General features: G+C 45.3%; 1 pseudogene; it reads left to right on the plus strand.

The window, feature by feature from the left end:
- Positions 1-10,408: 10,408 nt before the first annotated feature.
- Positions 10,409-12,696, plus strand: LOC113611695 (WW domain binding protein 1-like pseudogene; annotated as a pseudogene).
- The last annotated feature ends 1,354 nt before the right edge of the window (positions 12,697-14,050 follow it).

Genomic DNA, 14,050 nt, shown 5'->3' on the forward strand with positions numbered 1-14,050 from the left:
ATGAGGCCCACTGACAAAAGTTCTGGACTCTTTCCACAATCAACACTGTGCTCAATACATTGATATCAGAAAAATCTGGTGATCATAGTATCCACCTCATATGAGGATCAAATCAGATACTTACATGAAGATAAGTTTTAAACCATTTCAAGTCATAAATGAAAGTAGGCATAACCGAAGTTTTTCCAGGTCTTACCCATCCATGCACATGAATGAAATTGAACCAAAAATAATAATCCAAGTTCTACATACTTTTGCCCCAGAGTCTTGGCCATCTGTAAAGTGTTCTTCAAGCATTTCTAGGGCTTCCCTTGGATTCTGGGAATTCATATGAGTTCACAAACAAGTCCCCTCCCACAGGGCTTCCTGCTGTTCTGTTCAAATCTATGAGCTCCCACTGCAGCAAGGATGCTGGAGCATGTGAGATGCCAAAGTTAGACGGTGGTAAGCAAGGAAGAGTGCCTAACCCTCATTTTGTCTTTGCATGACACTCTGTTTGGATTGCAAACAGGTCCAAGATTGTTTGTGCCCCCATGTCTCTATAAAGATTTTCTTGTGAAAACAGTTCCTTTTAGCTTTCGTTTAACATCTCCTTTCTCCATAGGGTCTAGACACCAGCCTGTCTGGAACCAGTCTGCGAGACAGGCTTCGCGCTATGCTCTCCATTTCTTATTCTCGGCTCCTAGGAACCTCCGAAACGTCTTCATCACAGGCCCCCTTTCTCCTGCAACGTGAGTCATGCTTGTGGGAGGCTCCCCACTCATCAGACAGGTCCAGAGAAGTTGGCATTCCCAGTAGGCTCAGCTCAGACTTCTGTTATGCTGGCTTTTAATTTTTATCCCCTAATGCAGTAAAGTTCTATGGGCAATGACAAATCAGAGACAACTTCACAAAGGAGGTATCATTTGAACTTTAAACTGTCAAAAGATATTATGACAGCAGAAGTTGGAGTAAACAGTGGTCTGGGGGCAGAGTTAGCTTCAAGCAAAGCATCGTGTATAGAATAGCTTTGTCTTGATTTAAGTGTCAGATTTATGGAGGGGAGCAATGGGAGATAAACATGGAAACGTAGTTAGGGCAAACTCTAACTGCGGTCGGGGAAGGGCAGGAAAAGAAATCATGAGCATGGGTAAGAACTTGGACTTCATTTGGTGGACAGGGTGAGCCATTGGATGTTATCTAGTAGGGAAAGAATAGCTGTTCTTTAAGAGAATTGAAAAAGCAGCAGCTCAGGCGTTGGATGAGGGTTGTGGGCGAGGGCTGTGGCAGAACCAAGGCGAAGCAGGATGGCATCCTCAGCAATCTCTTCTGCTTTCCCAAGTTGTATAATGGAGATAATACCAATTTTGTGAGGGTTTTGAGAACTGAACAAAATTATCGAAAAGTTTCTGGTATTATATCAAGCTCACAGAGGTAGCTAATATATATCTGTTAAATACGACATATGTTATCAGATTCTTCTTCTGTTTAAAGAATATTTGTTAACCGAATTTTCTACTTAAAAGTGTGGGGATAAGACAGAGTTACATTGTTCATTATTTTTGTTTGTTTGTTTTTTGCGGCGCGCGGGCCTCTCACTGCTGTGGCCTCTCCCGTTGCAAAGCACAGGCTCCGGACGCGCAGGCTCAGCGGCCATGGCTCACGGGCCCAGCCGCTCCGCGGCATGTGGGATCCTCCCAGACCAGGGCACGAACCCGTGTCCCCTGCATCGGCAGGCGGACTCTCAACCACTGCGCCACCAGGGAAGCCCACATTGTTCATTATTTTAACTGGCTTTCTATTTACTTTATCTTTTTGATACTTGCATTTATGTTTAATTTACTTGCTAGAAATTTGGAGTTTCTACCATGTCATCTCTGAATCCAAGGCTCCTTCTGCACCAGTTCTGACTGCCTAATAGAGAGGTTTTGACTAGAAGCATATTTATCACATTGAACAATTTGCTGAGATGGAGGACCACATTGGATAAGGAATTATTAATAAGTTCATACATTGTAAATAACCAGCAAATGAAAACTCAAGTTCATTGCATCAGGATGGCTGAAATTGAAAAGACTGACAATATCAAATGCTCATAAGAATTTGGAGGAACTGGAATTCAATACACTACTGATGGGAGTGTAAATCTGTTCAACTATTTTGTAAAATAGTTTGGTAGTTTCTAATTAAATTAAACATACATTCACCCTATGACCTAGCAATTCCATTCCTTTCATTTACCCAAGAGAAATGAATGCCTATGTGTACCAAAAGACATACACAAGAATATTTATAGCTCTATTCATCATTGCTAAAAACTGGAAACAAACCCATTGTCCATCAGTAGTCGAATGGATTGGTTATAGTTTACATATACCACAGAATACTGCACATTAAAAAAAAAAAATGAACAGGGCTTCCCTTGTGGCACAGTGGTTAAGAATCCACCTGCCAATGCAGGGCACACAGGTTCGAGCCCTGGTCCGGGAAGATCACACATGCCGCAGAGCAACTAAGCCCGTGAGCCACAACTACTGAGCCTGAGCTATAGAGCCCACGAGCCACAACTACAGGAGCCCACGCACCTAGAGCCTGTGCTCCACAACAAGAGAAGCCACTGCAATGAGAAGCCCGCGCACCGCAACAAAGAGTAGCCCCGGCTCGCCGCAACTAGAGGAAGCCCACGCGCAGCAACAAAGACCCAACTCAGCCAAAAATTAATTAATTAATTAATTAATTAATTTTTTAAAAAATGAGTAAACTACCAACTTACACGACAATATGGAAGAATCTCACAGCATTGTTGAGTGAAAGAATCCAGACACAAGAGGGTATGTAGTCCAAGAATGAGCAAAATGAATCCATGGTGACAGAAGTCAGAATAATGATTTCCTCTGGCAAGGGGAGCGTTGACTGTGAGGTAGCATGCAGGACACTTCTGAAGCAACTGAAATGTTTTTTATCTTTATCCAGGTGGTGGTTTCCTGAGTGTATGCATATGTAAAAAGTCACTGAGCTGCCTTAAGATTGAGTACTTTACGTAAATAACTGAACTTAATAATATATAGTTTAATACATATTAATATAAATATTATAAGAATACATAACAATAGTTTACTATATGTAAATAACTTAAACCCGAGTTTTTAAAAAGGCATCTTTTGGGACTTCCCTGGCAGTCCAGTAATTAACACTCTATGCTGCCAATGCAGGAGGCCCGGGTTTGATCCCTGGTCAGGGAACTAGATCCCGCATGCCACAACTAAGAGCCTGCATGCCGCAATTAAGAAAGATCCCGCGTGCTGCAACTAAGACCCAGCACAGCCAAATGAATATTAAAAAAATAAAAAAGTAAATTAAAAAATATCTTTCTTTCAAAAAGTATTTGAGAACCAACTAGATGACCAACACAGGAAAAGGGATTGTAAATAAGAGAGAAATAGTTTTATTTATTCCATAAGCATTTTTCTGACCTCTAACGTGTACCAAGACATACACTAAGAGCTAGGCATGCAGAAATAACTGACATCATCCATTTCCACAAAGAGGAAAGGGGAAAGAGATTAATGAGTTATGAGGACTGAATCTTTATGACAAACCTGTGAAGAAACTGAGATTAAACCACAAACCAGGAAAAAGCAGTTAAAGTGTCATGCCTAAGGTCACCTAGCATTAAGGGGCAGAGCATGTGCATGGACTCCAAAAGCAACGCTCTGTCACAGTATGCTTCCTCTAGCTGTAGAGATTCTGCCATCTCATTATGAGCAAAGATCTGTACACATACAAGGTGATGAGAGGATCATTGGTACAGAAAACAATGACAGGTGCTTGTTTTGTCACACGCTTTCTAACTGCTGGTTGGCTCTAGAAAGGGGAGATGAATTTGGATTGGAGGAGCACTCCTCCAATCCAAATTCATTCAACCTTTGCACTCTTTGCCCTGGTTCCCACAGATTTCCTTTCAGCTCAGCACATGTTGATTGAATGGCTACTCTGTGCTGCCTTATGATGCTGTTCAAATAGACACACGAGAGTATGTTTTGTTATAGTCTCCCATGACTAAAGGCAGATGTTATGAGTTCTTCAGTCTGTCTTTAGGGAATCTTTGTATTGTTTAATGGTCTGTCCAACAGCAGCTGCTTGTACCACCTACTGGCAACAGGAAATTGTTTGAAGATTCTCCTGTTCTCAATACCCAAGATAGGACCAGCCCAATAAAAGGACCCAAGTGTTAGAATGGCCTTTCTTCCCCATATGTGGGCCAAATATCTTCTAGCCCTAAAATTGACAAATAGAGCTGCTTGTGCAAAAACATCACTATTGAAGCAAAAAACTGAGCATGTTACAGGAGTCTGAAGAGGTTGTGGGCTGGCCTTAGCTTCCAGATTGAGTAAGGGCTACTGGCTCTGTGTAGTGTCAGCTCCTAACACATACATCTAAATTCCTCACTTGAAACCTTTTTCTTTGTTTTAATTTTCCTTTTATTTAAAAAATTTTATTGAAGTATAGTTGATTTACAGTGTTGTGTTAATTTCTGCTGTACAGGAAAGTGATTCAGTTATACACAAATATATTCTTTTTCATATTCTTTTCCATTATGGTTTATCACAGGATACTGAATACAGTTCCCTGTGCTAGACAGCAGGACCTTGTTGTTTATCCATTCTCTATATACTAGTTTGCATCTGCTAATCCCAACCTCCCAATCCATCCCTCCCCCCTCCCCCTCCGCCTCCCCCTCACCCTTGGCAACCACAAGTCTGTTCTCTATGTCTGCGAGTCTGTGAAACCTTTTTCTTGATTGAAGGAAGGTATTCAGTGTGGCATGAAGTATGAATCATTCAAAGGCAGTAAACCAGGAGGCTTCCCACCTGGCAACAGAGAGCTAAATGGCAGCTGTGGTATTTAGTAACCCTTCCACACAGAAGAAATAGTCAACATATGAATCCTCCTAAGAAGTCAGCTGTGGCAAGGCTGCTAACTACTCCCTCTTAGGGTCTTCCAGTTTGACTTTTTGGTCGTTTGAGGTGGCATGCCCAATGAATACTTAATTTAATAGTCAGGAATGTGAGATCTGGATTTAGATGCCTAGGTTCAAATCTTGATGACGTCACTCACTGGCTGTGAAATCCCTGGCAGTTAATCTCTTTGCCTCACTTTCCTCATCCATAACTATGGAGGGAATAGCCATTCCTTCACATCATTTTTAGTAAGGATTAAATGAGATATGTACGTAAAGAAATTAAAACTCATAAATGTTAGACATCATCTTTATCATCATCAACAAACTGGCCATTTTAATCCTTTTTACTCCTGAAAAGGAAACCAGTTACCTGCATTTAAACTAATTTTTAACGCAATAGCAGAGAGACAGGGTATGGAAATGAAATGCAAGCATGGGCTTTGCCACAGAATAGGATCATTGCTTGGGTCCACAGTGCAAGAGGCTAATTTAGGGAAAGGTAAGTGTAAAGTTTCAGGAAAGAGTCAGGATATCAAGGTAGCATGGACAGGGGAACGTTTAGATAAAATTGTCTGAGTGCTTTACAGTTAAGTGAGAGGGCTGTGTAGTTTAATCCAGGAGTTCCAAGGGAAGATATATAAATATATAGGAATTAATGGAAAATGAAGTAAGCAGAGACTCCTATCCTGAGGTACTTTATACCTGTATTAATTAGCTAATTCAATTTACATGTAGATTTGAGCGCAAATGGCACATTTGGGAAACAAATGTTATGGCAGATAGCAAATAATTAGCTTGAGAATTTGTATTAGTCTTCTCGGCTGCCATAACAAAATACCATAAACTGGGTGGCTTAAATAATGGAAATTTATCTTCTCACAGACTGGAGACTGGGAAGTCCCAGATCAAGATGCCAGCTCACTGGCTAGGGTCCTCTTCCCGGGTTGTAGACTGCCAACTTCTCACTGTGTCCTCACATGACAGAGAGAGACAGAGATAGAGAGACATATAGAGGGAGAGAGAAGGAGAAAGTGGGGGAGGGAGGGAGGGAGAGGGAAGGAGGGCGCCTCTCTGGTGTCTCTTCTTATAAGGACACTAATGCCATCATGAGGGCCCCAACCTCACAACCTCATCTAAACCTAATTATCTCCCAATGGCCCTGCCTCCACATACCATCACCTTGGGGAGGAGGCTTCATCATATGAACCTGGGGGGACACAATTCTGTCCACAGCAGCATTGACAGTGTAATGAATGAATTGAACTGTGGTTTTCCCTGTACTTGTGCCCTTCATGCCTGTTTACATGGGTCAGATGGAGTAAGTTATTTGAGTGCTACATGTTTGGTATTTTCTGTTGTATGTGCACACACATGGGTAGTGTGTACAACTTAAAAGCAAAACCATTCAAGCATGCAGAATTTCCCCACCTACCACTTAGCCATGCTTCAGCTCTTCCATCAGATATAGGTGATTACTAAAGTGGCAGAAATGGTGTCATCAAGAAAAAAGTTTCAGGATGAAAAGGAATTGCTTATTGCAGAGCTCTGAGTGATAATACAAAGAACCTGTAAGATTCTCTTTCATAGCCAATCATTAATGTTGTGTTTGTCTCTTCTGGACCAAAGGAGAAGTGTTGAGGGTTTGGGGGGGTGGGGTAGTGGGGAAAACAGGAGAAAAAGAGGAATGGGAGAGAAGAAATGGTCAATTAGCACATAAAAGTGAGAAAGCAGAAACTGAAGCCACAAACTACAGAAAGAAGATTCTCACAGCCCCGGCCCCAAGCTCTTCTCCTTTTTTTTTTTGCGGTACGCGGGCCTCTCACTGTTGTGGCCTCTCCCTTTGCAGAGCACAGGCTCCAGACACGCAGGCCCAGCAGCCATGGCTCATGGGCCCAGCCGCTCCTCGGCATGTGGGATCTTCCCGGACCGGGGCACGAACCCGTGTCCCCTGCATCGGCAGGCGGACTCTCAACCACTGCGCCACCAGGGAAGCCCCCAGACTCTTCTCTTGGGCTTAGGTGGGTCTCTCTGATACCCTGCACCAGGTGCCAGTGGCTTCTGAAGGAAGAAGACCACAAGCTTTCAGGAAGAAACCCTTCAGATGCGAAGAGACGCAGCAGCCCCACAGCACTGGGGCAAGGCTCGTCATCTCTCCGGAACAGTAGAGAGCAAGTTCTGTCTACTGTGTGTGGAAACAGGTCTGTCAACTTCTGCTCAGAGTAAGGTAGAAGTAAGTCCAGGAAAGAGAGGGTGAGAGAGTACTAAAGAAGAACTGAAGAGCTAGGAAGAGCTAGATCTCTTGAAGGGGATGTCCTGGGCTGCCCAGGAAGGCTGCCTCAGATCTTCATCAAAAGAATTATTAACTCTTCTTCTCATCGTTAGACTGTAGCAAATCGTTCCCTTAGAAACTTCCTAGGCTTCATCCAAATGCATGTAAACCTTGAGAGAGGACCAAGAGGGAGAAGAAGGGTATGGCAGATTAGATAAGATGTGAGAAGTGACAGGTGCTGTGAGGCAAATCAATGAGACAGGAGATGATGTGACTGAATGGGAGCCTTCATCCTAAAGAACTACATCCCCCTGAGGCTTCTAGGCTGCAGCCTGTGCTGCTCACCAAGAAAAAACATCACCCAGATTCACCTCACTTCCTTTTCTGCCATGCTTTGCAGGCTGGGACGTCAAGGGACAGCTATAGAGAGAGCATGCATGACCTGCAGTGAGGCATTTGAGCAAAAAGGAGCAATGTGGCATTAATGAGACTCCATGTGTGACTGAATGACAATGCCCAAAGCGCGATGACCAAGGCGCCATGTTTACCTGGAAGAGAGCTCTCTGGGTTGTGCTAATGTGTCTGCCTTGTTCAGCACTTTTACTGGCAACTTGGATGAAGTCAAAGTGAGCAAGCTTGTCAAGTGTTCAGTTGACACAGAGCCAGGAGATAGCACTAATAAGTCAGCTGACAGAAACAAGATTCAAAGAGATCTAGACAGGTTAGAATGACGGATCAAAACTAACAAGATGGAAGATAGAAGCTATAGTTAAGTTCAAGCAATTAGATGCACCAGGTAAGGGAGACGAGTTCATGCATGAGAAATGAAAGCAGTGGTTTTGGTTGACTGCACCCTTGATATAAATTACATATATTTACATATATTACATATTACATATACATGTATTACAAATTACGTATATTACATATTCCATATATTCCATATATTTACGTATTCCAAGTTACATATTATGTAGCGTAACATTTGTTAGAAAAGACAGAGAGAAAACATTTTTGCAGATTTATATTGCATACGTAAAGTGGTCATATCCAAAAAAAAAAAAAGGAGATAATTATCTCACAGTATTCTTCATACTGAATTCTATTTGAGATGACTCAAATTAAGCAAACATTCATTGAAAAATGCCCGCGATGGGGTCTGGCGAGGAGAGAAGTAATTGAAGCAGTTGGAGCAGTTTCTCTGAGGAATTTGAGAATATGTGTAGAGTGTGGGGAGGATGAGATAGTCATATTCAAATATTTGAAAGTGACATTGAAAAGAATTAAGTGTCTTATGTGTAACTCCAGATGACCCATAAAGGGAAGTTTCAGACAGAAAGATAGATTTCTGCTCAATATACATTAGAATTAATTGACATTTTGAGATACCCAAATAGAGAATTTGCTGTGACAGGAATTTTCTAACTTAGACCCATTAGGGCTGATGTGGAGTGGTTTGAGAGGACACACGAGGTGACTTTAGGGTCCCTTCCACTCTATGGTTCAATTTATTTCACTTAAAATGTATGTATTGAATTTCTACGCACCGTGTATATAGTGAATGGTGAGCAAAACATAAGCCGCTCTCCTGGCACCTACATATATAATCGATGGAGGAGACAATCAACGGGGTAAGCGACAACTTACTATAAACTCAATGCTCTGTAGAAAGCAAACAGGGTGCTGAGATAGAGAAAGGTTATGAAGGCCCTCCATAGATAAAATGGTCAGGGAAAGTCTCACTGAAGGGATACTTAAGTGAGACCTAAAAGGTGAGGGGATAGGCTTTTTAAAGGACTAGGAGAAACACTCCCAGTAGAAAGCACAACATGAACAAAGGCCTCCTTGGTAAGACAAAGCTGGGCACACTGAGGAAGGGAGAGCAGGTCAGCGTAGCTGGAACACGGGCGGCGAGGAATGGAATGGCAGGGGTGAGAGGGAGAAATAGGCAGAGCCAGGTCACATGGCGCCCTGTGCGAACAAAGATGAGGCTTTACACTTTTCTCCTAAGTTCAATGGAAAGCCACTAAAGAGTTTTAGGCAAGGAGAGACAGAATCTGATTCACGTTATAAAAAGGCTGATGCGTTCTTTAAGACTGTTTTAGTACTGAAAAATAGCAGAAAACAGAGGCTGTTCTGTTCCAGCACGTAGGTTAACTCAGAAGGGAAAGGTAGGGAGAACTAGCTAGAACTCTGCCAGCGTTTCCTCAACTCTTAAGAGCCCAGCCTCTAGGGAGGCTCAAAACATCATGGTAGAGAGCTTTGAAGCACTGGGCAGTGTATTCATTCTCAACCTGAGAACCTGGAATCTACCCTACTGTCATCTGTGGCCTTCCAGAAGAAATGCAACTCAGAGTGACTGCCAGAAAACAAGTATAGAGCCACAAGTGGCCTTGAGACTCTACGTGATCTAATTTCTCAAGAGGCAAGCGTCTTACAAAACAAGTGAGAAGTGTCCCTTCTTTCTAGTAATATTTGGAATTGGAGTTGAGGATAAGGTTAGAATTAAGCAAACTAGCTAGAATAGAGTTAAGGGAAAATAGATCTTGCTATAAAATTGAAATTCGACACCAGAAAGGAAATGGGATGAATTGAGAAAGTACAAGAAAGGATTAATTACAGGAAGGTCAGCATTAAATAGCTAGATTGAGAACTAAGCAAGTTTAAGAGGTGCTGTGGTCAGGTGTGGAGATGTGGGTCCTACAACTGGTAGAATAATAACATTGCAGGCCATATAGAAAAATGGGGAAAAAGAGAAAAAAGCTACCAATAAGCCTTCCACCTTAATTGGGATTATTATTAATTTTGTGCATGTCTTCTGTTATTTTCCCTTGCATCCGCTTTTAATATCTTTATTAGATTTTTGTTTAAGTCGTAAGAGCAATACATGTGAATTGCAGAAAATGAAACCTGCTCTGGTCTCCCAACCCAACCTCTCAGAGGTATACAAATGGAATATAGCCTTAAAAGTTAATAGTCTGTTAAAAGAAGATGAGATATATCTATACACACACGCACACGCACACGCACACACACAATGGAATACTACTCAGCCATGAAAAAGAATGAAATTTTGCCATCTGCAGCATCATAGATGGACTTGGAGGGCATTATGCTAAGTGAAATAAGTCAGAGAAAGGCAAACGCTGCCTGATCTCACTTATATGAAATATAAGAAATATAACAAATAAGAAGCAGGAAGAAGAGGGAAGAGGAGGCGGGGGAGGGGGATGGAGAGGAGAAGGCTCCTGGGTGGCGTGGTGCACCTGCTCCTCCAGGCGCTGCCCAGCCCCCTGTCAGCCAGGGCTGAACCCCCGCAGGATAAGGAAACCTGCGTGGGTCCCAACAATCAAAGCTACATCTGTGACACAGGACACTGCTGTGGACGGTCTCAGTGCTGCAGCTACTACTATGAATTCTGGTGGTTCTGGCTCGTGTGGACCATCATCATCCTCCTGAGCTGCTGCTGCGTGTGCCACCACCGCCGAGCCAAGCACCGCCGTCAGGCCCAGCAGAGGCAACATGAAATCCACCTGATCGCCTACCGGGAAGCCCACCATTACTCAGCGCTGCCATTTCATTTCAGGTTTTTGCCAAACTATTTACTACCTCCTTATGAGGAAGTGGTGAACCGACCTCCGACTCCTGCCGCACCATACAGTGCCTTCCAGCTCCAGCAGCAGCCGCCTGCATAGTGTGGCCCTACGGGCGGCAGCCCCTGGGGCGCCGACCCCACCAGGGGCTCCCAGGGGCTCAGAGCAGCCCCTCGCCCGGGCCCAGCAGAAGCAGCACGCGACCCCCGAGCATCGCTGACCCTGAGCCCTCCAACATGCCAGCAGACCCAGCAGCCACCAAAGCCCCCAGGATGGAGCCCAGCGGCTCTGTGGCCGGCCTGGGGGAGGTGGACCCTGGGGCCTTCCTGGACAAGGATTTCGAATGTAAGGAGGAGCTGCTGAAAGAATACAGCTCCGAGCAGGGCGGCGCCCTCCCTGACAGCAAAGACAAGACGCCTGGCAGACATCGCCGCTTCACAGGTGACTCGGGCATCGAGGTGTGTGTGCAACTGGGGCCACCATGATGACGACCTCAAAGAGTTCAACGCGCTCATCGACGATGCTCTGGACGGGCCCCTGGACTTCTGCGACAGCTGCCACGTGCGGCCCCCTGGCGATGAGGAGGAAGGGCTCTGCCAGCCCTCCGAGGAGCAGGCCCGGGAGCCCGGGCACCCTCACCTGCCGCGGTTGCCTGCCTGCCTGCTGCTGAACACCATCAACGAGCAGAACTCCCCAAACTCCCGGAGCAGCAGCTCCGCAAGCTAGAGCAGGCCCTGCCTGCGCCTGAGAACTTGGCGATGCAACCAGGGTAGGGGAGAACCATGAGAGGAGCATTAAATGACTGTTCCTTTTTTTTTTTTTTCCCTCTGCTCCTGCGTTTTCCTGCATCTCCAGGTACAGTTTGGGGTGTGGGTGCCTCGCCCCCCATAGATACAGTGTCACGGAGGGCCGAGAAGTTGTCCTGTGACTCATTCCTCATACCCCACCCCGTCCCCCTTTACCTCTTTTCAAGTCACGTGTCACTACCTGCTTGGGTCAGAGAGATGTGCGTTTCAGAGGCCCCCAAGGAGGGGATGAGACTGTGCCCTGAGGTGACTCTTGGTGATGGAGTGGATTCATGTCCTGGTGTGAGTTGATGAGAACCTCGCCGCGTCTCAGTCTGAGAGAGGTGGCAGGTCTCAGCCCTGGGTGAAGCCCCAGTGGTCCGGGGATTGTTACCCCTCGCTGCCAGTGTCTCCACAGCCGGAATTGGGCTCCTCCTGTGGGTGGATGAGAGCTGACCAGCAGTAGCGTGGCGGGTTGGTAAAGGGCTTGTGCTCTCAAATTCCAGGTGACGAGATCGAGGTGGCACGATGCATCCTGGAGGGGCCCCTTCCCAGCAGGTCCTGGCTGGCCACGGACTGGTTCAAGTGTGGAAGATTACACCTGCCTTCTCTTTGTTTTTTTTCTTTTTTAAAAAAACAACAACAGAAGTCAGAAGTGAGCTGAAAATAAGAACTTGACCAGTGGGCAGGCAAGAATTCTGTTTTAGAAAAGGAAAATTTGTGGCTTTTTCCCAACTTGGACTTCAAAGAGTCCTGACTACAGTTGAGCCAGAAGGAGAAGTTTTGTGTGCAGGCTTGGCTGGGGGCTATCTCTGGAACTTCTGCGGGTGAGCAGAAGGCCCTGCACTGTGGCAGTGGATAGAGGTGCAGCTTACCGCATCTCTGCCCTTTGATCTGTGTCCACAGGTGACCAGTACCCTCCCCCATCCCAAGAACACATCTGCCGGCCTTCATGTCTCACTGTTCTCTACGAACAAATGAGGAAGCTGTGGGTCCTGAGAAAGGGCGGTTCCGCAGCCTGACTCTCACACAGTATTTTCTCTTGATTCTGAGTAAGTTGTTTTGTTTATTTGTTTGTTTTTTCAAACTGACCATTTGGAAAAAATGCCTTGGTTATCTGTGGTTTTCGTGTCCTTTCCCTGCTCCGCCCCGCCTTGAGTGGGGTAACTAATTTTGTAGCCTATGTAAAGTGTCTAAGTGGCCCAGGTAGGAGGGTGAGGGCAGCCATCCTGAAGGACCACAGGATCCGTATTACTGTAGTTTGGCTTCAAAATCCAGTTGAGCTTTGATAGGAATAATCTGAATGGAGAAAGCAAACTGCCAAAACTAACATTCCCTGTCCAGCCCTGTTCATATGAAGAGTTTGGTTCTTCCCCCACTCTTGAACGATGACATTCAGACTAGGCATTGATGTTATGGTAAGAAAGTAAGGTGTATATATATATATATATGTGTGTGTGTGTGTATATATATATGTATATATATGAATACACATGTATATATGTGTATATATATATGTATATACACTTACACATAATATAGACAAATCCAAGGCTGTGAAGTGAACGAGTGTCTGAGTTTGGAGTCCACAAAACCAAAATCCACGTTGAATAAAGTGCAGTCCGTATACAGCGACATTTTGGATAACCTGTGTGTGTCTGTTGCGTGTGAGCCCCCAGCCCTGTTTTCCTGTGACTACACTTTGAACGGCAGCCTCTCTGCTCACGTTACCCACGCGTTTGGAGGAGGCGCAGCCCTCTCAAGGTAATTTCTTTTACGCATTTACTGTTTACTGAGCAAATGTCTGACTGTGCGCTTGGGTGTACCCAGCAGCGCTGTCGGCGGCAGTCCCCACGTTTGCCAGAGATCCTGTGCTCCAAGTAGAGGTTTTATTTTACCCATCACTGCAATTTGCACATTGCTCTGTGGACACTCAGAGGCCTGTGTTCTGCTCCCTGTAAATGGAAACGTGCTCTGAGCCTGTTTGCCTCCCTCAGCTGCTCCTGGCCCTCGGCCTCAGCCCCCGGGGGTATCCACAACAGCTCGGGACAGAAGGCCAAGGTGGAACCTCCGACAGAAGCTGGACTGGATCTTCAGTGTCCAGCTTGGACTGGCTGTGGCCCAGACGTCAGCCCTGCCCAAAATTGCCAGGAGGGTTTGGCGGCCACCACAGTGCCGTAGGGCTTACCTCCCTCTGCTGAGGTCCAGCGCGTGGCTGATGTGTGGCGAGAGTGGGCAGGAGTGTGCCAGCAGCCCTCAGATGCCTTTCCTGCCACTTTTTTTTGTTTTGTTTTTATCCCAAATAACTCACTGAAGTGTCTCAAAGGAGATCAAGTTTTACCAGAATGAACCCTGCTTGAGTTAACTGGTTGAAGGGATGGATTCTGGCCCTCTCAGGATTCCTTCTCGTCAGAGTGGGGAACTGGTCCACGTGTTTACTGCTGGGTTTACTGCAGCATCC

This window comes from Aethalodelphis obliquidens, unplaced genomic scaffold (assembly GCF_003676395.1).
Source record: "Aethalodelphis obliquidens isolate GAN/ISIS:26980383/991018 unplaced genomic scaffold, ASM367639v1 scaffold70, whole genome shotgun sequence".
In the NCBI taxonomy this organism is placed as follows: Eukaryota; Metazoa; Chordata; class Mammalia; order Artiodactyla; family Delphinidae; genus Aethalodelphis; species Aethalodelphis obliquidens.